Below are 24,492 nucleotides of genomic sequence, written 5' to 3' on the forward strand. Positions count from 1 at the left end.
GGGGCTGCCCAAAAACCCCAAATGAGGATCTACATGCACGGCCCTCGGTGGCACCCCAGTTTCATAGGCGGCACTGAGCCCAGAACTCCCATCAACCACCCACATTCTGGGCACATATCCAGGAGATCAGACCTCCCATGTCCCTTAGACATCATCTCTACTCTACCGTGTTGTTCATACATCTTTCCCCAGACCTTATCTCAAATCCCTGCATATGAGGAACATGATGCACAAAACAGAACTCCTTTCCCCATGGCAGGAAACCTTGCTGTTTGGATGGGTGTCAAACCCTCAGAGTAGGGAAACCCTGCAAGTCCCATGAGGCCACGCCCATGCTGTAGGGCCTCCATGGGCACAAATACGCACTGCGACCCTCAGCCTGAGCCCTGTTCTCAAATGAGTTTCATTGGTAGCTGGATCACGAGCCTGCATATCGGGCTTGCCAGGCCCCTAGGCCAAAATCGTAACCCAAGTTGGGCTTATCCAGGCACCCATAACTGCTCTGAAATCCCTTTTTGGGGGACACCTTTAGAGAAAATGACACCAAACGATTGGGAGTTGGGCAAAATCCCCAGAGAGAGAGAATCTTCCATGGCCTCATGAGACCACCCTTATATTCTGTGCCCATCCTAGACACAAAAACCAGAAGCAAAAGCCTGAGCTACCGCCTCACACTCGCACAAATTTCAGATCCCAAGGAGCTCCCATCACAGTCTGCAGATTGGTCTTGCCATAAACTCGGCACTAACCCTAACCCCAGTTTGTGTTTTTTCAAACTTCTGTCCCACAAGCCTTGGCCCACACGCCCTCCAGATGGGCCTCCAGAGCCATACCGCAGGACTGTGCCTGTCCTCCAGAAGGAAACTCTGTCATTCACAGTTTCCCAAACCTTCCTTATTAGGAGAAACGTTCAGGCTGTGAGGCCACCCCAATTTCGTAGGCCTCTGTGGACAAAAATGTGTAGTCTGACACAACCTGAGCACTTACTTCCCGGCAGACACCCAGGTAAGTGGACCTAGATGGAGAAGTTTGAAAATGATATGCACCTAGGACACAATCTATACCCTAGCATAGGTTTTCAGGCATCTCCCCAGAGGCCTATTCTCAAATAACAACATATGGTCCAACATGTGGTCCTTGAGCCACAAAACTGAACCCCTTCTGTCCCAAGAAGGAAACCTTGCTCTTGGGACCTGTGTCAAACCCTCAGGGTAAGAGAACCTGTATGGTTCCTGAGCCACAGCCACATTCCAAGGTCTCCGTGGATACAAACCCGCATTGTGACCCATGAGTATGAGACTCCATTTCAACTAGGCCCATTGGGTAGTTAGACTCAGATCCACCAGATCGAACCTACCATATTCCTGGGCTGCAATGGTAACACAAGGTAGGCTTCCCAGGTGTCCATGCGTAGAGCCCTGCTATCGAATCTTTCCTCATGGGGTACCCTGGAGCCCTCAAACAAGACTCACCCTGTCTTGCAGAAGGAAACCTTGGTGTTTGAAGCAGCTCACAACTACCAGGGTGGGAAAATCTCAACGGCCTCATGAGGCCACCCCTCCATTAGGCAACCATCATGGACACAAACTCCAGCCTGAGCGAACTTCTGACACTCGACCTTACTTCAGATGCTGGAGATCTCGAATCAGCCATTGCAGATGGGGATTGCCATGCACTCGGCCCTGAACCGAACCCTAACCTGTGTTTTCAGACTTCTGTCCTCCCACTCCTGGCCCACAAGCCCTCCAGATTGGGAATTCTGGAGCCACAACGCAACAGTCTGCCTGCACACCAGACGAAAATAGTGCCCTATGGGGCTACCCCAGAAAACCCAAATGAAAACCAACCTACATGCTTCTTGATGGCACCACAAATTCATAGGCTGCCTGTGCAATAATGAGCTGTCTGACACAGCCTGAGTCCATTCCTCCCGCCAGCCACCTAATTAGCTGAATGTATATCCAGCAGCTAGGACCTGCCATGGTCCTAAGCCATCATATCTACCCAACCTGGTTATTCAGGTATCTGTTCCCAGACCTTTGTCAAATCCCTGCCTATGGGGGAACCAGGTGCATAAAAGAGAACTCCTCCTTCCCCATGTCAGGAAACCTTGCTCTTGGGATGGGTGTCAAACCCTCAGAGTGGGAGAAACCTGCATGTAGCATGTGGCCACGCACACACATGAGGCTTGCCCTGGGCACTATGATGCATTTTGACCCCTATTCAGAGCTCGTTTTCAAGTAAGTCCACTAGGTAGCTGGACCAAGAGCCCAAATATCGGGCCGCCATGACCCTAGGCCCAAGTAATAACACATAGTGTGGTTTTGCAGGCTCCAGTACCCAGAGCCCGTTTCTGGGATCCCTGTTTTAGGGGGACCCCAGAGACACAAAGAAAACAGGACACTTCCCTTCACCCAGAATGACACAAAAGTATTGGGAGACAGGCAGAAACCCCAGAGAAGGAGAATCCTCCATGGACACAAGAGGCCAACCCAGCATTCCATGCCATCCCAGACACACAATCCAGAGAAAAAAGCCTGAGCTACCACCTCACACTCACCCACCCTTATTTCATGTCCCAAGGAGATTCCCTGAGGGTCTGCAGATCGTGTCTGCCATAGCCTCAACCCTAACCCTGATCCTTGTTGTTCTCAGTCTTCCGTCCCCACAGTCCTAACCCACAATCCACTGGCCTTGGTATGCCTTGGAAACAGCATAGGACTTTGCCTACAATCCAGAAGGTAGCTGGGCACTTTAGAGCTTCAAGAAACCTCAAGAATAGGAGAAAACTGCAAGGACCCTGAGGTTACACCAATGTCACAGGAAGCCCTGGAAAAAACACCACAGTCTGTCCCATCCAGTGCCACTACCTCCCATCAGACACCAAGATCGATGGCCTCAAATAGAGACAATTGAACCTGACAAGGGCCCAAGGATCTCCCTTGTACCCTAGCAAAGGATGGCAGGCATCTATCTCCAGAGGCCTGGTCTCCAATACGAACATTTGAGGGATGCCTGTGTTAGGGTCCATGATCAAGGGAATGAGACTGACACAAGGCAAAAATCAAGCAAAGCTTTATTTCACTCCAAGCATCGAAAATCAAACCGACCGGTTGGGGCCATTTCTCACTAAGAGGCGACGACGAAAAGGATGCTGCTCCTGACGACAAAGAGGTGAGGACGACAAGGTTGACAACCCCAACGACACAGACTCTGCTCCCCATGACGCCACTCTGACAAGGCTGTTCCCAAGACGAGGCCACTCTGGACAAGGCCGCTCCAGACGAGGCCACTCTGGATGAGGCCACACACCGATGAGGCCGCTCCCCGGAATGAGGTCATGGCTCAGGGAGGCGAGGCTGGTCACAGCTTGGGGCAGCGAGGCCATTCGTGATGGCACTGCTGCTTGGGGCGGCGAGGCCGCTCATGGCAGGGCCACAGCTTGTGGCGGTGCTGCTCCCGATGACCCTGACGCTATCACTCCTATGACTACGCTAATGGCTCCCAAAGGCTACCCTAACAGATACTCTAACAGCTCACAAAAGCTACTTTAACAACTACTCTAACGACTCCCAAAGGCTACTTTAACAGCTATTCGAACGGCTCCCAAAGGCTACTTTAATAGCTACTCTAATGGCTATTCTAACTCCTCCTACTTCTCTAACAGCTATTCTAACTCCTCCTACTTCTCCAATGGCTATTCTAACTCCTACTTCTCCCTTGGCTATTCTAACTCCTCCTACTTCTCCAACGGCTATTCTAACTCCTCCTACTTCTCCCTCCACCCAGCCTCACAGATTAACCTTTATAGAGGTGGTTGAGCCTGGCCCACACACAGGTGGCCAATGAGATTTCAACTCATCACAGTTAATATATGTGCACCCCACTCATTGGATATGGCTATCTGGCCTGGCCCGCCCCTATATCCGGGGATTACAAGTAAGTTCCTCTGGCTAACCAGGCCCCTACATTCCCCCCTTTTCTTTGGAAATTAGTCAAATCCTTGACTTTTCAGCCAGTTCTATGTTCTCCTGTTGTAAGGGGGTTATATTGAGCATGTAAGACTTACATTTTTATCGCTAAAATTTTCTTTGGTACAAATGACATTAGGGCATTTATAATACAGGGGCCAAAAAGTAACAGTAGTGCAGTCGGCTGATGAGTTAGCCATTTAACATTTTGTATAACCTTTTCCATTTTTTCCTAATTCCGTTCATCTAATTTCCCACCTATACTTTACATAAACAGGTAACAATAGGAGCAACAATAAACTCACAGTTTTTTAGTCTTAGCTTTAGTCCATGGTCAGCGGGGTCTGTCGACTGCAGTTTCCATCTCTGGGGGGCATCCTCGTCCTCGCCTCATTTGACGTGAATTGTGTGAATCCAGGCCCTGACGCTTTCTACTTTTATTGCCATGGGAGTGGCCAGAATAACAGTAAATGGTCCCTTCCAGCGAGGCTCCAATTTTCCCCCTTGATAGCAACATATCCAAACAAAGTCCCCAGGTTGGTAAGGATGTGGTTCCACCTCCATCTCCATCCCAGTGTGGGCAGTCTGGATTGCTGACTTTTTTAAAGACTGACTGTAATGCCTGCAGTGACTGGAGTACAGACTGATCAGTCATTTCTGCTAGGGCAACCTCTTGTAGTCGAGGGCAGAGAGGGGTTCTCTCAAACATTATTTCAAATGGGGTCACCATACTTAAATTGGGTGTACGTCATGCCCTGAGGAGGGTGAAAGGAAGGAGATCCACCCATCCACCACCAGTCTCCAGAATTAGTTTTGTCAAGGTCTCTTTAAGAGTCCGGTTCATTCTCTCTACTTGCCCAGAACTCTGGGGCAAGTAGGCACAAAGTAGTTTCCAATTAGTTCCCACGGCCTTGGATAATGCCTGTGAGACTGAATTTACAAATGCAGGGCCATTGTCTGACCCGATCGCAAGAGGCAGCGCAAACCTAGGAATTATTTCTTCTAGTAGTGTTTTGGCTACCACACCTGCTGTCTCATGTTTGGCAGAAAAAGCCTCTACCCAGCCTGAAAAGGTATCTACAAAAACTAACATGTACTTGTGCCCATATTTTCCAGGTTTCATTTCTGTAAAATCTATTTCCCAATAAATTCCTGGTTCCTTACGTCTTTCTCTTTTCCCTCTTCCCATTTTTGTTCTTCCCACATTAACTGCCTGGCATTGAGCACATCTATCAACTACATCCTGAAACATACACCCTAATTTAGAAACCTGGAACTGCTTGCCAATAAGCTCCTTGAGTTTGCGTATCCCCAAATGAGTACCCTGAATTATCTGGTCTACTAACTTTTTGCCTAGTCTTCGAGGAAGAATTATTTTTCCTGCTTTACTCTTAGCCCAGTCCCATTCATAGTCCAATTTAACCCATTTCTGTAAATACTTTACAACTTCTTCTGAATAGTTCAGTTTTTCTGGTAGGACTGGAGCCGGGAGTGTAACCAGTTCTTGAACTGTTTCTCGGGCTGCTTGCTTTATGGTTGATCTGCTAATTGGTTTCCTTTTGAAACCAGATCAGACCACTTTTGGTGTCCCGGGCAATGCATAACAGCCACCTCTTTTGGGTCCCAAATAGCCTGGAGGAGAGCCAATATTTCTCCTCTGTTTTTAATTCCTTTTCCTTCTGCTGTTAATAGGCCCCTTTCTTTATAAATAGTCCCATGTATATGGAGAGTAGCAAAGGAATACCTGCTGTCCATATAGACGCTGGTGGATTTACATTTGTCCATCTGCAGTGCCTTAGTGAGTGCAATCAGTTCCGCTTATTGTGCCGAAGTTCCGTGTGGCAGGGCTGCTGTCCAGAGTTTCTGCTCAGGGGAAACCACAGCAGCCCCCGCATACCTCTTTCCATTGATCAGGTAGCTACTCCCATCTGTGAACAGAGTCATCTCAGCATCCGGGAGGGGAGTGTCTCTGAGATCTGCCCTTATTCCTGAAACTTGGGTTAGGACCTCCCCTCAGTCATGTGGGTGGTCAGCCAGCTCCTCTGGCAGCAGCGTGGCTGGATTTAGCACTGCCAGGGGCCAGAAGGTTACTCTTGGTTCATTGAGGAGGAGGGCCTGATACCCTTTCACTCGGGAGTTTGTCATCCATCGGTCTGTTGGAGTCCAGAGAAGGCCCTCAATAGCGTGGGTGGTGGTTAAGATGAGATTTTGACCCAAATTCAATTTACTTGCATCCTTGACCAGGAAGGCCATGGCTGCAATTATGCAGAGGCAAGAGGGGAACCCCGCCGTTACTGGATCTAGTTTCTTGCTAAGATAGGCTACTGGCCTGTGGCAAGGCCCTAGACTCTGAGTCAAAACTCCTTTGTCCACCCCTGCTTTTCCATCCACATACAAGTGGAAGGGCTTGGTAACATCTGGGATGGCCAATGCTGGGGCACTCAGTACAGCTGTTTGTAATTCCGGAAATGCTCCTTCTGCCTCAGCTGTCCACTCTATCATAGTGAACCCCCCCTTTTGCCAGTTGGTAGGGAGATTGGGCAATCTCCACAAACCGCAGTATGCACAGCCTACAGTAGCACACCATCCAAGACAATCCCTCACTTGTTGTTACGTGGTGCGGTGGGGGTATGGGGTGATCACCTGTTTCCTGGACTCAGAGAGTGAACATAATCCCTCATGGAGATCAAAGCTTAGATATGTGGCATGGCTCTGACAGAGCTGTGCTTTCTTTGCTGACACCCGATACCCTTTTTCCTGCAGAGGTTGTAAGAGAGCTCTCGTCCCCCACAAACATGACTCATAATCCTCAGTGGCTACTAGAAAGTCATTAACATACTATAGCAGAGTGACTACTGGTTTGGAGGTTCTGTACTCACGCAAATCCTCATGTTGGGCCTCATCAAAAAAAAAATGGTGTGTGAATTCTTGAATCCTTGGGGAAGTCTTGTCCAGGTGGCCTGGCCTTGGTAACCTTCCGGTGGATCGGATTACTCAAAAGGAAGAAGGGGTTGAGATTCCCTTGCTAAAGATATGCAGAAAAATACATCCTTGAGATCTAAGATGGTATATACAGTTCCTTTGGAGCCCAGGAGGTAGAGTAGTGTATAGGGGTTAGGCACCGTTGGGTGGGTATCTTCAACTCGTTTATTAACTTCCCACAAGTCCTGAACGGGCCAGTACTCCCCAGTCTCAGCCTTTTTCACAGGCAGCAAAGGTGTGTTCCATGGAGATTTGTAAGGAACTAGGATCCCGTCTCCTCGGAAGTGGTTAATGTGTTTTCTGATCCCTTCCTTTGCTTCCTTGGGAAGGGGGTACTGCCGAACACGAACATCCGTAGGCATTGCCTTTAATTGTATCACCACTGGAGGTTGTCCCCTGGCCAAGCCAGGGGTGTTCCCTTCTGCCCAGACCTCGGGAAACTGGACCTGTTTTTTGGAGAAGGCTTCCCCACTTTGTCTCCTCTGGTTTTGAGACTGGCTCATAAAGGAGGTATTCATCTACTGCTGCCATAAGCACCTGTACTGTGGGTTGTCTCAAGGTTACAGTCATGTCTCCTTCCGAGAACTGAATGTCAGCTCATAACTTGTGGAGGAGATCTCTTCCCATCAAGTTATATGGGGCATTAGGAAGGGCCAAAATTCAATGTTTAACTACTCCTGAGGCCAAATTTAATGTCCTTTATGTTGTCCATTTATGTCTCTCTGTGTCATTTGCTCCTTGTACCCAAACGTCCTCTCCAGATAGTTTTCCCAAAGGTTTAAGTAATGATGAAAACTGAACTCCCGTGTCCACCAAAAAAATCAGTTGATTTCCCTTCCACTTCAATTTTTACTCTGGTGGCCAGCATTGCCGTCTTCCTTTTAGGGCACTCCCTGGCCCAGTGTCCTTTTCCCTTACATTAAGCCCACTGATCTGAATCTAAGTTTTCCTACCTGCCTTCTCTGTGCTTAGGCTTTTCCTTCCATTTACTATCCCCTTCCTATCTCATGTAATGCCATTACCTTAACCAGCTTTTTGTTTGTTTTTCATCCTCCTGTGCATCCCTGTTGTTAAACACCTTTTCTGCTATTCCCAATAACTCAATCAGATTCTTCCCTTCAAATCCTTCAATTTCCTGAAGTTTCCTCCTTATATCCGGGGCTGACTGACTGGCAAAAGCAAGATTCACTGCCCCCTGATTTTCGCGTGCCTCAGGGTCGATCAGGCTTCAATTAGCCTTTCTAGGAAAGCTCCTGGAGACTCATTCTTACCTTGAGTCATTGTACTAATTCTCGTTTAGTCTGATGGTTTAGTCTGAGTTCAACTTTTACTTCTGGAAATTCAGTTCAAGGATTTCAACACATCAAAGACCCGTATTTGTTCTGAAAGTCTCCCATATAAATTTCCTTTAAGGGGGAATTCATCTTACAAGAGAATTAAAACAATTACAAATTACCAAAAACTCAGAATGGATATGGTTAAATATCAAATGATGACCCTTATCAAACCATAAAAGCTTTAGGAAAAGTATAGAGCCACTGGAGTAGTTACAGCATTTATCCAAATGTAACCCAAGCTTTCTCATTGATTTAGCAGTACTTCCTTAGTAACTTAGCATATCAGGGAAAAGCTTTATGAGTCAAAGAGATCTCATTTACAATTCTAGGTGGGCAAATAGAAAACCATTCACATTTTAGCCAATTGTGAACTGTTACAACAGCCATTAAGCACAAAACATGTTTACAAGAGCCGATAAGCACAAAACATGTTTACCAACAGATTTCAAAAGCACAAACCCAGGGGCGGCTGGGTGGCTCAGTGGATTAAGCCGCTGCCTTCGGCTCAGCTCATGATCTCAGGGTCCTGGGATCGAGCCCCGCATCAGGCTCTCTGCTCTGCAGGGAGCCTGCTTCCTCCTCTCTCTCTGCCTGCCTCTCTGCCTACTTGTGATCTCTCTCTCTGTCAAATAAATAAATAAAATCTTTGGGGAGGAGTCAAGATGGCGGAGAAGTAGCAGCCTGAGACTACATCAGGTAACAGGAGATCAGCTCGATAGCTTATCTAAACATAGCAAACACCTACAAATCCAACGGGAGAGCGAAGAGAAGAAGAACAGCAACTCTAGAAACAGAAAATCAACCACTTTCTGAAAGGTAGGACTGGCGGAGAAGTGAATCTAAAACGACGGGAAGATAGACCGCGGGGGGAGGGGCCGGCTCCCGGCAAGAGGCGGAGGAACGGAGCACAAAATCAGGACTTTTAAAAGTCTGTTCCACTGAGGGACATTGCTCCAGGGGCTAAACCGGGGTGAAGCCCACGCGGGGCCAGCGTGGCCCCAGGCCCCGCAAGGTCACAGAAGGATCGGGGGTGTCAGAGTGTCACAGAGCTCGCAGGTATTAGAATGGAGAAACCGGCTACAAAGACAGAGCCGAGGACTGAACTCTCAGCTCGGGGTTACCTTGAACTGGTCGCGGGCTGGGTGAGCTCGGAGCGCAGCTGGAGGCTGGGGATATGGGAGTGATTGGGTGCTGTCCTCTGGGGGCGCACTGAGGAGTGGGGCCCCAGGCTCTCGGCTCCTTCGGGCCGGAGACTGGGAGGCCGCCATTTTCATTCCCGTCCTCCGGAACTCTACGGAAAGCGTTCAGGGAACAGAAGCTCCCAAAAGCGAACCCGAGCCGATTACTTAGTCCGGCCGCCGGTAAGGGCGGTGCAATCCCGCCTCGGGCAAAGACACTTGAGAATCACTACAACAGGCCCCTCCCCCAGAAGATCAACAAAATATCCAGCCAGGACGAAGTTCATCTATCAAGGAGAAAGCAGATTCAATTCCTAAGACAGCAGAGCAATTCCAGAGGAGGAGAAAGCAAAGCACGGAACTCATGGCTTTCTCCCCATGATTCTTTAGTCTTGCGGCTACTTCAATTTTTTTTTTCTTTTTTCAATTTTTTATTTTTTTTTCTTTTTTCAATTTTTTTCTTTTTTCTTTTTTTTTCTTCTGCTAAATTTTTTTAAAAACTTTTACCCTTTTCTTTTTTAACGTTTTTTGACTAGTTCATCTAAATATATATATTTTTTCTTTCTTTTTTATATTTTTTTATTTGTTTTATTTTTTAAATTTTTTTCTTTTTTTTTTTTTCTTTTTCTTTCAGAACCTGTTTTTTATCCCCTTCCCCCCCCCCACAATTTGGGGTCTCTTCTGATTTGGTTACAGCGCATTTTTCCGGGGTCTTTGCCACCCTATTAGTAGTTTATTTGCTCCTTCATATCCTCTTATCTGGACAAAATGACAAGGCGGAAAAAATCACCACAAACAAAAGAACAAGAGACAGTACCGAAGGCTAGGCACCTAATCAACACAGACATTGGTACTATGTCAGATCAAGAGTTCAGAATGACGATTCTGAACATTCTAGCCGGGCTCGAAAAAGGCATGGAAGATATTAGAGAAACCCTCTCTGGAGATATTAAAGCCCTTTCTGGAGAAATTAAAGAACTAAAGTCTAACCAAGTTGAAATCAAAAAAGCTATTAAGGAGGTGCAATCAAAAATGGAGGCTCTCACTGCTAGGATCAATGAGGCAGAAGAAAGAATTAGTGATCTAGAAGACCAAATGACAGAGAATAAGGAAGCCGAGCAAAAGAGGGACAAACAGCTACTGGACCATGAGGGGAGAATTCGAGAGATAAGTGACACCATAAGACGAAACAACATTAGAATAATTGGGATTCCAGAAGAAGAAGAAACAGAGAGGGGAGCAGAGGGTCTATTGGAGAGAATCATTGGAGAGAATTTCCCTAATATGGCAAAGGGAACAAGCATTAAAATCCAGGAGATGCAGAGAACCCCCCTCAAAGTCAACAAGAATAGGTCCACACCCCGTCACCTAATAGTAAAATTTACAAGTCTTAGTGAAAAAGAGAAAATCCTGAAAGCAGCCCGAGAAAAGAAATCAGTAACATACAATGGTAAAAATATTAGATTGGCGACAGACTTATCCACAGAGACCTGGCAGGCCAGAAAGAGCTGGCACGATATATTCAGAGCACTCAACGAGAAAAACATGCAGCCAAGAATACTCTATCCAGCTAGGCTATCATTGAAAATAGAAGGAGAGATCAAAAGCTTCCAGGACAAACAAAAACGGAAAGAATTTGCAAACACCAAACCAGCTCTACAGGAAATATTGAAAGGGGTCCTCTAAGTAAAGAGAGAGCCTAAAAGTAGTAGATCAGAAAGGTACAGAGACAATATACAGTAACAGTCACCTTACAGGCTAATAATGGCACTAAATTCATATCTCTCAATAGTTACCCTGAATGTTAATGGGCTAAATGCCCCAATCGAAAGACACAGGGTATCAGAATGGATAAAAAAACAAAACCCATCAGTATGTTGCCTACAAGAAACTCATTTTAGACGCGAAGACACCTCCAGATTTAAAGTGAGGGGGTGGAAAACAATTTACCATGCTAATGGGCATCAGAAGAAAGCTGGGGTGGCAATCCTTATATCAGATCAATTAGATTTTAAGCCAAAGACTATAATAAGAGATGAGGAAGGACACTATATCCTACTCAAAGGGTCTGTCCAACAAGAAGATCTAACAATTTTAAATATCTATGCCCCTAACGTGGGAGCAGCCAACTATATCAACCAATTAATAACAAAATCAAAGAAACACATCAATAATAATACAATAATAGTAGGGGACTTGAACACTCCCCTCACTGAAATGGACAGATCATCCAAGCAAAAGATCAACAAGGAAATAAAGGCCTTAAATGACACACTGGACCAGATGGACATCACAGATATATTCAGAACATTTCATCCCAAAGCAACAGAATACACATTCTTCTCTAGTGCACATGGAACCTTCTCCAGAATAGATCACATCCTGGGTCACAAATCAGGTCTCAACCGGTATCAAAAGATTAGGATCATTCCCTGCATATTTTCAGACCACAATGCTCTGAAGCTAGAACTCAATCACAAGACAAAAGCTGGAAAGAACCCAAATACATGGAGACTAAACAGCATCCTTCTAAAGAATGAATGGGTCAACCAGGAAATTAAAGAAGAATTGAAAAAATTCATGGAATCAAATGATAATGAAATCACAACAGTTCAAAATCTGTGGGACACAGCAAAGGCAGTCCTGAGAGGAAAATATATAGCGGTACAAGCCTTTCTCAAGAAACAAGAAAGGTCTCAAGTACACAACCTAACCCTACGCGTAAAGGAGCTGGAGAAAGAACAAGAAAGAAACCCTAAACCCAGCAGGAGAAGAGAAATCATAAAGATCAGAGCAGAAATCAATGAAATAGAAACCAAAAAAACAATAGAAAAAATCAATGAAACTAGGAGCTGGTTCTTTGAAAGAATCAATAGGATTGATAAACCCCTGGCCAGACTCATCAAAAAGAAAAGAGAAAGGACCCAAATCAATAAAATCATGAATGAAAGAGGAGAGATCACAACTAACACCAAAGAAATACAGACAATTATAAGAACATACTATGAGCAACTCTACGCCAAAAAATTGGACAATCTGGAAGAAATGGATGCATTCCTAGAGACATATAAACTACCACAACTGAACCAGGAAGAAATAGAAAACCTGAACAGGCCCATAACCAGTAAGGAGATTGAAACAGTCATCAAACATCTCCAAACAAACAAAAGCCCAGGGCCAGACGGCTTCCCAGGGGAATTCTACCAAACATTTAAAGAAGAACTCATTCCTATTCTCCTGAAACTGTTCCAAAAAATAGAAATGGAAGGAGAACTTCCAAACTCATTCTATGAGGCCAGCATCACCTTGATCCCAAAACCAGACAAGGATCCCACCAAAAAAGAGAACTACAGACCAATATCCTTGATGAACACAGACGCAAAAATTCTCACCAAAATACTAGCCAATAGGATTCAACAGTACATTAAAAGGATTATTCACCACGATCAAGTGGGATTTATTCCAGGGCTGCAGGGTTGGTTCAACATCCGCAAATCAATCAATGTGATAGAACACATTAATAAAAGAAAGAACAAGAACCATATGATACTCTCAATAGATGCTGAAAAAGCATTTGACAAAGTACAGCATCCCTTCCTGATCAAAACTCTTCAAAGTGTAGGGATAGAGGGCACATACCTCAATATTATCTAAGCCATCTATGAAAAACCCACCGCAAATATCATTCTCAATGGAGAAAAACTGAAAGCTTTTCCGCTAAGGTCAGGAACACGGCAGGGATGTCCATTATCACCACTGCTATTCAACATAATATTAGAAGTCCTAGCCTCAGCAATCAGACAACAAAAAGAAATTAAAGGCATCCAAATTGGTAAAGAAGAAGTCAAACTATCACTCTTCGCAGATGATATGATACTATATGTGGAAAACCCAAAAGACTCCACTCCAAAACTGCTAGAACTTGTACAGGAATTCAGTAAAGTGTCAGGATATAAAATCAATGCACAGAAATCAGTTGCACTTCTGTACACCAACAACAGGACTGAAGAAAGAGAAATTAAGGAGTCAATCCCATTCACAATTGTACCCAAAACTATAAGATACCTAGGAATAAACCTAACCAAAGAGACTAAGAATCTATACACAGAAAATTATAAAGTACTCTTGAAAGAAATTGAGGAAGACACAAAAAAATGGAAAAATGTTCCATGCTCCTGGATTGGAAGAATAAATATTGTGAAAATGTCTATGCTACCTAAAGCAATCTACACATTTAATGCAATCCCTATCAAAATACCATCCATTTTTTTCAAAGAAATGGAACAAATAATCCTAAAATTTATATGGAACCAGAAAAGACCTCGAATAGCCAAAGGAATATTGAAGAACAAAGCCAAAGTTGGTGGCATCACAATTCCGGACTTCAAGCTCTATTACAAAGCTGTCATCATCAAGACAGCATGGTACTGGCACAAAAACAGACACATAGATCAGTGGAACAGAATAGAGAGCCCAGAAATCGACCCTCAACTCTATGGTCAACTAATCTTCGACAAAGCAGGAAAGAATGTCCAATGGAAAAAAGACAGCCTCTTCAATAAATGGTGCTGGGAAAATTGGACAGCCACATGCAGAAAAATGAAATTGGACCACTTCCTTACACCACACACGAAAATAGACTCCAAATGGATGAAGGACCTCAATGTGAGAAAGGAATCCATCAAAATCCTTGAGGAGAACGCAGGCAGCAACCTCTTCGACCTCAGCCTTAGCAACATCTTCCTAGGAACAACGGCAAAGGCAAGGGAAGCAAGGGCGAAAATGAACTATTGGGATTTCATCAAGATCAAAAGCTTTTGCACAGCAAAGGAAACAGTTCACAAAACCAAAAGACAGCTGACAGAATGGGAGAAGATATTTGCAAACGACATATCAGATAAAGGGCTAGTATCCAAAATCTATAAGGAACTTAGCAAACTCAACACCCAAAGAACAAACAATCCAATCAAGAAATGGGCAGAGGACATGAACAGACATTTCTGCAAAGAAGACATCCAGATGGCCAACAGACACATGAAAAAGTGCTCCACGTCACTCGGCATCAGGGAAATACAAATCAAAACCACAATGAGATATCACCTCACACCAGTCAGAATGGCTAAAATGAACAAGTCAGGAAATGACAGATGCTGGAGAGGATGTGGAGAAAGGGGAACCCTCCTCCACTGTTGGTGGGAATGCAAGCTGGTCCAACCACTCTGGAAAATAGAACTACCCTATGACCCAGCAATTGCACTACTGGGTATTTACCCTAAAGATACAAACATAGTGATCCGAAGGGGCACGTGTACCCGAATGTTTATAGCAGCAATGTCTACAATAGCCAGACTATGGAAAGAACCTAGATGTCCATCAACAGATGAATGGATCAAGAAGATGTGGTATATATACACAATGGAATACTATGCAGCCATCAAAAGAAATGAAATCTTGCCATTTGTGACGACGTGGATGGAACTAGAGCGTATCATGCTTAGTGAAATAAGTCAATCGGAGAAAGACAACTATCATATGATCTCCCTGATATGAGGACATGGAGAAGCAACATGGGGGGGTAGGGGGATAGGAGAAGAATAAATGAAACAAGATGGGATTGGGAGGGAGACAAACCATAAATGACTCTTAATCTCACAAAACAAACTGGGGGTTGCTGGAGGGAGGTGGGATTGGGAGAGGGGGAGCGGGCTATGGACATTGGGGAGGGGAGGCGAACCATAAGAGACTATGGACTCTGAAAAACAACCTGAGGGTTTTGAAGGGTCAGGGGTGGGAGGTTGGGGGAAGAGGTGGTGGGTGATGGGGAGGGCACGTTTTGCATGGAGCACTGGGTGTTGTGCAAAAAGAATGAATACTGTTACGCTGAAAAAATTAATAAAAAGGGAAAAAAAATAAATAAAATCTTTAAAAAAAAAAAAAAAAGCACAAACCCAGTTCCAGCAACCAGCACCCTAGCACTTCATCCCATTTGTCATCCAAGCAAAACTTCAAAGCTTCAGGTTACCAAAGACTCTGAAAGCTACTTTAACAATTACCCACTAAAACCCTGAGACAGACAATTAACCATCAGTTCAGTCATCTCTTTGCTAACAGATTTCATGTTCCATGTGGGCCCATTCCACTTCAGACGCCATGCTTTCCCACCAGCAAGGGGAGGGGCTAGGTAGTCCACTTTGGGCCAGAGAAGACAAGGAATTCCCCGAAACAAAGGGAGTTTCGGCAGCTGCTTGGGAATATTCCTTAAAGTCTCTTTCCTGAGTTAGACTAACCCCAGTTGGCTCTAGTGATAGCCCTTAACACACGAAATGATTGAGGGAGAAGCCCCACATCTATTATGAGGAACGGAGTGATGAAAGTCAGAGTCCCCTTACTCTTTGCTTGCCCCATTCCTTCACACATAACAAACAACACAGCAGACAACAAAAAGACAAGACAAAGACAACTGCAGGCCCAGTGGTGCTGCCACCGGTGGGGATTTCCTAAGGGGACTCAAACCCCCTGACCACCTCGGGGGACTCGAACTCCTGATGACCGCCTAGGGAGACTCAAACCCCCTGACCTTCTAGGGGGACTCGAACTCCCTGGTGACCGTCCAGGGGGACTCGAAACCCCTGTTGATCTACCAGCAGAGGAATGGGGCAACCCCGCATCCCCTCCAGCCCTGGGGAGCATGGATGCGTCCAGCTTCTCCCCCGTGGGCCATTCTCTGGAGCTCCAACCAGACAGACAGACAAGATCCTATCACCTCTGGAGGCTTTTCCCATGAATTCCGATGCTGGCTCAGTTCTTGTTGTTTGATCCCAGACGAGCCCCCAATGTTAGGGTCCGTGATCAAATGAATGAGACTGACACAAAGCAAAAATCAAGCAAAGCTTTATTTCATGCCAAGTATCGAAAATCAAACCGACCGGTCGGGGACATTTCTCACGAAGAGGCAACGACGACGAGGATGCTGATCCTGATGACAAAGAGGTGAGGACGACAAGGACGACTACCTTGACGACACAGACTCTGCTCCCCATGATGCCACTCCAACAAGGCCATTCCCCAGACGAGGCCACTCTGGACAAGGCCGCTCCGGACAAGGCCGCTAGTCGATGAGGCCACTCCCCAGATGAGGCCACATGGACGAGGCCGCACGCTGACAAGGCCACTCCCCGGAATGACACCGTGGCTCAGGGTGGCAAGGACAGTTGCAGCTCAGGGCGGCGAGGCCAGTCGTGGCGGCACTGCTGCTTGAGGCTGCGAGGCCGCTCGTGGCGGGGCCGTGGCTTGGGCAGCGCTGCTCCTGATGACCCCGACGCTATCACTCCTATGACTACCCTAATGGCTCCCAAAGGCTACCCTAACAGATACTCTAACGGCTCCCAAAGGCTACTTTAACAGCTACTTGAACTGCTATTCTAACTCCTCCTACTTCTCCAATGGCTATTCTAACTCCTCCTACTTCTCCAACGAGTATTCAACTCCTACTTCTCTAACAGCTATTCTAATTCCTCCTACTTCGCCAATGACTATTCTAACTCCTCCTACTTCTCCAACGGCTATTCTAACTCCTCCTACTTCTCCCTCCACCCAGCCTCACAGATTAACCTTTATAGAGGTGGTTGAGCCTGGCCCACACACAGGTGGCCAATGAGATTTCAACTCATCACAGTTAATATATGCACACCCCACTCATTGGATATGGCTATCTGGCTTGGCCCGCCCCTATATCCAGGGCTTACAAGTAAGTTCCTCTGGCTAACCAGGCACCTACACCTGAGCCAATGAACACAACACCTCCATTCCCGAGAGGGAAAACTTTTTTTTTGGAGCTGTGTAAAACCCTCAGGCTAGGAGAATCCTGAATGACCCCTGGGCCACTGGCACCTTCCAAGGTCACCCTGGACACAAACCTGCATTGTGATCCTTCAGCACGTGACTCCATTTCAACTCAGCCCCCTGGGTAGCTCGCCCATGGCGAGCAGATCCACCTGCCTTGTTCCTAGGCACCAATGAGAATGGGATTTGGGGTTTCCAGGCAGTCATACTGAGAGCCCTGCTCTGGTATCTTTCTGTATAAGGGACACTTGAGCCAGGAAACACTACTACCCTATCCCACAGGAGACCTTGCTGTTTGGAGCAGCTCACAACCCCCAGGGTGGGAAAACTTCTATGGCCTCCTGAGGCCACCACTCTTTTTTTTTTTTTTTTTTTTTTTTTTTTTTTTTTTTTTTTCCTCATTTTATTTTTTTCAGCGTAACAGTATTCATTCTTTTTGCACAACACCCAGTGCTCCATGCAAAACGTGCCCTCTCCATTACCCACCACCTGTTCCCCCAACCTCCCACCCCTGACCCTTCAAAACCCTCAGGTTGCCCCAACCTCCCACCCCTGACCCTTCAAAACCCTCAGGTTGTTTTTCAGAGTCCATAGTCTCTTATGGTTCGCTTCCCCTCCCCAATGTCCATAGCCCGCTCCCCCTCCCCCAATCCCACCTCCCCGCAGCAACCCCCAGTTTGTTTTGTGAGATTAAGAGTCATTTATGGTTTGTCTCCCTCCCAATCCCATCTTGTTTCATTTATTCTTCTCCTATCTCCTACCCCCCCATGTTGCTTCTCCATGTCCTCATATCAGGGAGATCATATGATAGTTGTCTTTCTCCGATTGACTTATTTCACTAAGCATGATACGCTCTAGTTCCATCCACGTCGTCGCAAATGGCAAGATTTCATTTCTTTTGATGGCTGCATAGTATTCCATTGTGTATATATACCACATCTTCTTGATCCATTCATCTGTTGATGGACATCTAGGTTCTTTCCATAGTCTGGCTATTGTAGACATTGCTGCTATAAACATTCGGGTACACGTGCCCCTTCGGATCACTATGTTTGTATCTTTAGGGTAAATACCCAGTAGTGCAATTGCTGGGTCATAGGGTAGTTCTATTTTCAACATTTTGAGGAACCTCCATGCTGTTTTCCAGAGTGGTTGCACCAGCTTGCATTCCCACCAACAGTGGAGGAGGGTTCCCCTTTCTCCACATCCTCTCCAGCATCTGTCATTTCCTGACTTGTTAATTTTAGCCATTCTGACTGGTGTGAGGTGATATCTCATTGTGGTTTTGATTTGTATTTCCCTGATGGCGAGTGACGTGGAGCACTTTTTCATGTGTCTGTTGGCCATCTGGATGTCTTCTTTGCAGAAATGTCTGTTCATGTCCTCTGCCCATTTCTTGATTGGATTGTTTGTTCTTTGGGTGTTGAGTTTGCTAAGTTCCTTATAGATTTTGGATACTAGCCCTTTATCTGATATGTCGTTTGCAAATATCTTCTCCCATTCTGTCAGCTGTCTTTTGGTTTTGTTAACTGTTTCCTTTGCTGTGCAAAAGCTTTTGATCTTGATGAAATCCCAACAGTTCATTTTTGCCCTTGCTTCCCTTGCCTTTGCCGTTGTTCCTAGGAAGATGTTGCTACGGCTGAGGTCGAAGAGGTTGCTGCCTGCATTCTCCTCAAGGATTTGGATGGATTCCTTTCTCACATTGAGGTCCTTCATCCATTTGGAGTCTATTTTCGTGTGTGGTGTAAGGAAGTGGTCCAATTTCATTTTTCTGCATGTGGCTGTCCAATTTTCCCAGCACCATTTATTGAAGAGGCTGTCTTTTTTCCATTGGACATTCTTTCCTGCTTTGTCGAAGATTAGTTGACCATAGAGTTGAGGGTCGATTTCTGGGCTCTCTATTCTGTTCCACTGATCTATGTGTCTGTTTTTGTGCCAGTACCATGCTGTCTTGATGATGACAGCTTTGTAATAGAGCTTGAAGTCCGGAATTGTGATGCCACCAACTTTGGCTTTGTTCTTCAATATTCCTTTGGCTATTCGAGGTCTTTTCTGGTTCCATATAAATTTTAGGATTATTTGTTCCATTTCTTTGAAAAAAATGGATGGTATTTTGATAGGGATTGCATTAAATGTGTAGATTGCTTTAGGTAGCATAGACATTTTCACAATATTTATTCTTCCAATCCAGGAGCATGGAACATTTTTCCATTTTTTTGTGTCTTCCTCAATTTCTTTCATGAGTACTTTATAATTTTCTGTGTATAGATTCTTAGCCTCTTTGGTTAGGTTTATTCCTAGGTATCGTATAGTTTTGGGTGCAATTGTAAATGGGATTGACTCCTTAATTTCTCTTTCTTCTGTCTTGTTGTTGGTGTACAGAAATGCAACTGATTTCTGTGCATTGATTTTATATCCTGACACTTTACTGAATTCCTGAACAAGTTCTAGCAGTTTTGGAGTGGAGTCTTTTGGGTTTTCCACATATAGTATCATATCATCTGCGAAGAGTGATAGTTTGACTTCTTCTTTACCAATTTGGATGCCTTTAATTTCTTTTTGTTGTCTGATTGCTGAGGCTAGGACTTCTAGTACTATGTTGAATAGCAGTGGTGATAATGGACATCCCTGCCGTGTTCCTGACCTTAACGGAAAAGCTTTCAGTTTTTCTCCATTGAGAATGATATTTGCGGTGGGTTTTTCATAGATGGCTTTGATAATATTGAGGTATGTGCCCTCTATCCCTACACTTTGAAGAGTTTTGATCAGGAAGGGATGCTGTACTTTGTCAAATGCTTTTTCAGCATCTATGGAGAGTATCATATGGTTCTTGTTCTTTCTTTTATTAATGTGTTCTATCACATTGATTGATTTGCGGATGTTGAACCAACCCTGCAGCCCTGGAATAAATCCCACTTGATCGTGGTGAATAATCCTTTTAATGTACTGTTGAATCCTATTGGCTAGTATTTTGGCGAGAATTTTTGCGTCTGTGTTCATCAAGGATATTGGTCTGTAGTTCTCTTTTTTGGTGGGATCCTTGTCTGGTTTTGGGATCAAGGTGATGCTGGCCTCATAAAATGAGTTTGGAAGTTTTCCTTCCATTTCTATTTTTTGGAACAGTTTCAGGAGAATAGGAATGAGTTCTTCTTTAAATGTTTGGTAGAATTCCCCTGGGAAGCCGTCTGGCCCTGGGCTTTTGTTTGTTTGGAGATTTTTGATGACTGTTTCAATCTCCTTACTGGTTATGGGCCTGTTCAGGTTTTCTATTTCTTCCTGGTTCAGTTGTGGTAGTTTATATGTCTCTAGGAATGCATCCATTTCTTCCAGATTGTCCAATTTTTTGGCGTAAAGTTGCTCATAGTATGTTCTTATAATTGTCTGTATTTCTTTGGTGTTAGTTGTGATCTCTCCTCTTTCATTCATGATTTTATTGATTTGGGTCCTTTCTCTTTTCTTTTTGATGAGTCTGGCCAGGGGTTTATCAATCTTATTGATTCTTTCAAAGAACCAGCTCCTAGTTTCATTGATTTTTTCTATTGTTTTTTTGGTTTCTATTTCATTGATTTCTGCTCTGATCTTTATGATTTCTCTTCTCCTGCTGGGTTTAGGGTTTCTTTCTTGTTCTTTCTCCAGCTCCTTTACGTGTAGGGTTAGGTTGTGTACTTGAGACCTTTCTTGTTTCTTGAGAAAGGCTTGTACCGCTATATATTTTCCTCTCAGGACTGCCTTTGCTGTGTCCCACAGATTTTGAACTGTTGCGTTTTCATTATCATTTGTTTCCATGAATTTTTTCAATTCTTCTTTAATTTCCTGGTTAACCCATTCATTCTTTAGAAGGATGCTGTTTAGTCTCCATGTATTTGGGTTCTTTCCAGCTTTCCTCTTGTGATTGAGTTCTAGCTTCAGAGCATTGTGGTCTGAAAATATGCAGGGAATGATCCTAATCTTTTGATACCGGTTGAGACCTGATTTGTGACCCAGGATGTGATCTATTCTGGAGAAGGTTCCATGTGCACTAGAGAAGAATGTGTATTCTGTTGCTTTGGGATGAAATGTTCTGAATATATCTGTGATGTCCATCTGGTCCAGTGTGTCATTTAAGGCCTTTATTTCCTTGTTGATCTTTTGCTTGGATGATCTGTCCATTTCAGTGAGGGGAGTGTTAAAGTCCCCTACTATTATTGTATTATTATTGATGTGTTTCTTTGATTTTGTTATTAATTGGTTGATATAGTTGGCTGCTCCCACGTTAGGGGCATAGATATTTAAAATGGTTAGATCTTCTTGTTGGACAGACCCTTTGAGTAGGATATAGTGTCCTTCCTCATCTCTTATTATAGTCTTTGGCTTAAAATCTAATTGATCTGATATAAGGATTGCCACTCCAGCTTTCTTCTGATGCCCATTAGCATGGTAAATTGTTTTCCACCCCCTCACTTTAAATCTGGAGGTGTCTTCGCGTCTAAAATGAGTTTCTTGTAGGCAACATACTGATGGGTTTTGTTTTTTTATCCATTCTGATACCCTGTGTCTTTTGATTGGGGCATTTAGCCCATTAACATTCAGGGTAACTATTGAGAGATATGAATTTAGTGCCATTATTAGCCTGTAAGGTGACTGTTACTGTATATTGTCTCTGTACCTTTCTGATCTACTACTTTTAGGCTCTCTCTTTGCTTAGAGGACCCCTTTCAATATTTCCTGTAGAGCTGGTTTGGTGTTTGCAAATTCTTTCAGTTTTTGTTTGTCCTGGAAGCTTTTTATCTCTCCTTCTATTTTCAATGATAGCCTAGCTGGATAGAGTATTCTTGGCTGCATGTTTTTCTCGTTGAGTGCTCTGAATATATCATGCCAGCTCTTTCTGGCCTGCCAGGTCTCTGTGGATAAGTCTGCCGCCAATCTAATATTTTTACCATTGTATGTTACAGACTTCTTTTCTCGGGCTGCTTTCAGGATTTTCTCTTTGTCACTAAGACTTGTAAATTTTACTATTAGGTGACGGGGTGTGGACCTATTCTTGTTGACTTTGAGGGGGGTTCTCTGCATCTCCTGGATTTTGATGCTTGTTCCCTTTGCCATATTAGGGAAATTCTCTCCAATGATTCTCTCCAATAGACCTTCTGCTCCCCTCTCTGTTTCTTCTTCTTCTGGAATCCCAATTATTCTAATGTTGTTTCGTCTTATGGTGTCACTTATCTCTCGAATTCTCCCCTCATGGTCCAGTAGCTGTTTGTCCCTCTTTTGCTCGGCTTCCTTATTCTCTGTCATTTGGTCTTCTATATCACTAATTCTTTCTTCTGCCTCATTGATCCTAGCAGTGAGAGCCTCCATTTTTGATTGCACCTCATTAATAGCTTTTTTGATTTCAACTTGGTTAGATTTTAGTTCTTTAATTTCTCCAGAAAGGGCTTTAATATCTCCAGAGAGGGTTTCTCTAATATCTTCCATGCCTTTTTCGAGCCCGGCTAGAATGTTCAGAATCGTCATTCTGAACTCTTGATCTGACATATTACCCATGTCTGTGTTGATTAGGTCCCTAGCCTTCGGTACTGTCTCTTGTTCTTTTGTTTGTGGTGATTTTTTCCGCCTTGTCATTTTGTCCAGATAAGAGGATATGAAGGAGCAAATAAACTACTAAAAGGGTGGCAAAGACCCCGGAAAAATGCGCTGTAACCAAATGAGAAGAGACCCCAAATTGTGGGGGGGAGAAAGGGGATAAAACAGCTTCTGAAAAAAAAAGAAAAAAAAAAAAAGAAAGAAAAAAAATTTAAAAAATAAAACAAATAAAAAAATACAAAAAAGAAAGAAAAAATATATATATTTAGATGAACTAGTCAAAAAATGTTAAAAAAGAAAAGGGTAAAAGTTTTAAAAAATTTAGCAGAAGAAGAAAAAAGAAAAAAGAGAAAAAAAAATTAAAAAAAGAAAAAAAAATTGAAAAAAGAAAAAAAAAAATTGAAGTAGCCGCAAGACTAAAGAATCATGGGGAGAAAGCCATGAGTTCCGTGCTTTGCTTTCTCCTCCTCTGGAATTGCTCTGCTGTCTTAGGAATTGAATCTGCTTTCTCCTTGATAGATGAACTTCGTTCTGGCTGGATATTTTGTTGATCTTCTGGGGGAGGGGCCTGTTGTAGTGACTCTCAAGTGTCTTTGCCCGAGGCGGGATTGCACCGCCCTTACCGGCGGCCGGACTAAGTAATCAGCTCGGGTTCGCTTTTGGGAGCTTCTGTTCCCTGAACGCTTTCCGTAGAGTTCCGGAGGACGGGAATGAAAATGGCGGCCTCCCAGTCTCCGGCCCGGAGGAGCCGAGAGCCTGGGGCCCCACTCCTCAGTGCGCCCCCAGAGGACAGCACCCAATCACTCCCGTATCCCCAGCCTCTAGCCGCGCTCGGAGCTCACCCAGCCCGCGACCAGTTCAAGGTAACCCCGAGCTGAGAGTTCAGTCCTCGGCTCTGTCTTGGCAGCCGGCTTCTCCGTTCTAATAGCTGCGAGCTCTCCGACACTCCGACACCCCCGATCCTTCTGTGACCCTGCGGGGCCTGGAGCCACGCTGGCCCCGCGTGGGCTTCACCCCGGTTTAGCCCCTGGAGCAATGTCCCTCAGTGGAACAGACTTTTAAAAGTCCTGATTTTGTGCTCCGTTCCTCCGCCGCTTGCCGGGAGCCGGCCCCTCCCCCCGCGGTCTATCTTCCCGTCGTTTTAGATTCACTTCTCCGCCAGTCCTACCTTTCAGAAAGTGGTTGATTTTCTGTTTCTAGAGTTGCTGTTCTTCTTCTCTTCACTCTCCCGTTGGATTTGTAGGTGTTTGCAATGTTTAGATAAGCTATCGAGCTGATCTCCTGCTACCTGATGTAGTCTCAGGCTGCTACTTCTCCGCCATCTTCGAAATGAATCTGAGGCCACCACTCTTTTAGGTGGCCATCATAGACACAATCTCCTGCCTGAGGGAATGTCTGACACACGCCCATACCTTAGATGCTGGAGATCTCCATTCACCCCCTGCTGATTGAGCCAAAACTAACCCTAGCTTGTGTATTCAGACTTCAGTCTTCACACTCCTGGCCCATGAGCCCTTCCAGATTGGTAAATCTAGAGCCAAAATGCAGCACACTGCCTGACCACCAGAATGAAAAAGGGCCCTATAGGGCTGAACAAAAACCCCAAATAAGGATAAATTTTCA

This window comes from Meles meles, chromosome 16, assembly GCF_922984935.1.
Source record: "Meles meles chromosome 16, mMelMel3.1 paternal haplotype, whole genome shotgun sequence".
In the NCBI taxonomy this organism is placed as follows: domain Eukaryota; kingdom Metazoa; phylum Chordata; class Mammalia; order Carnivora; family Mustelidae; genus Meles; species Meles meles.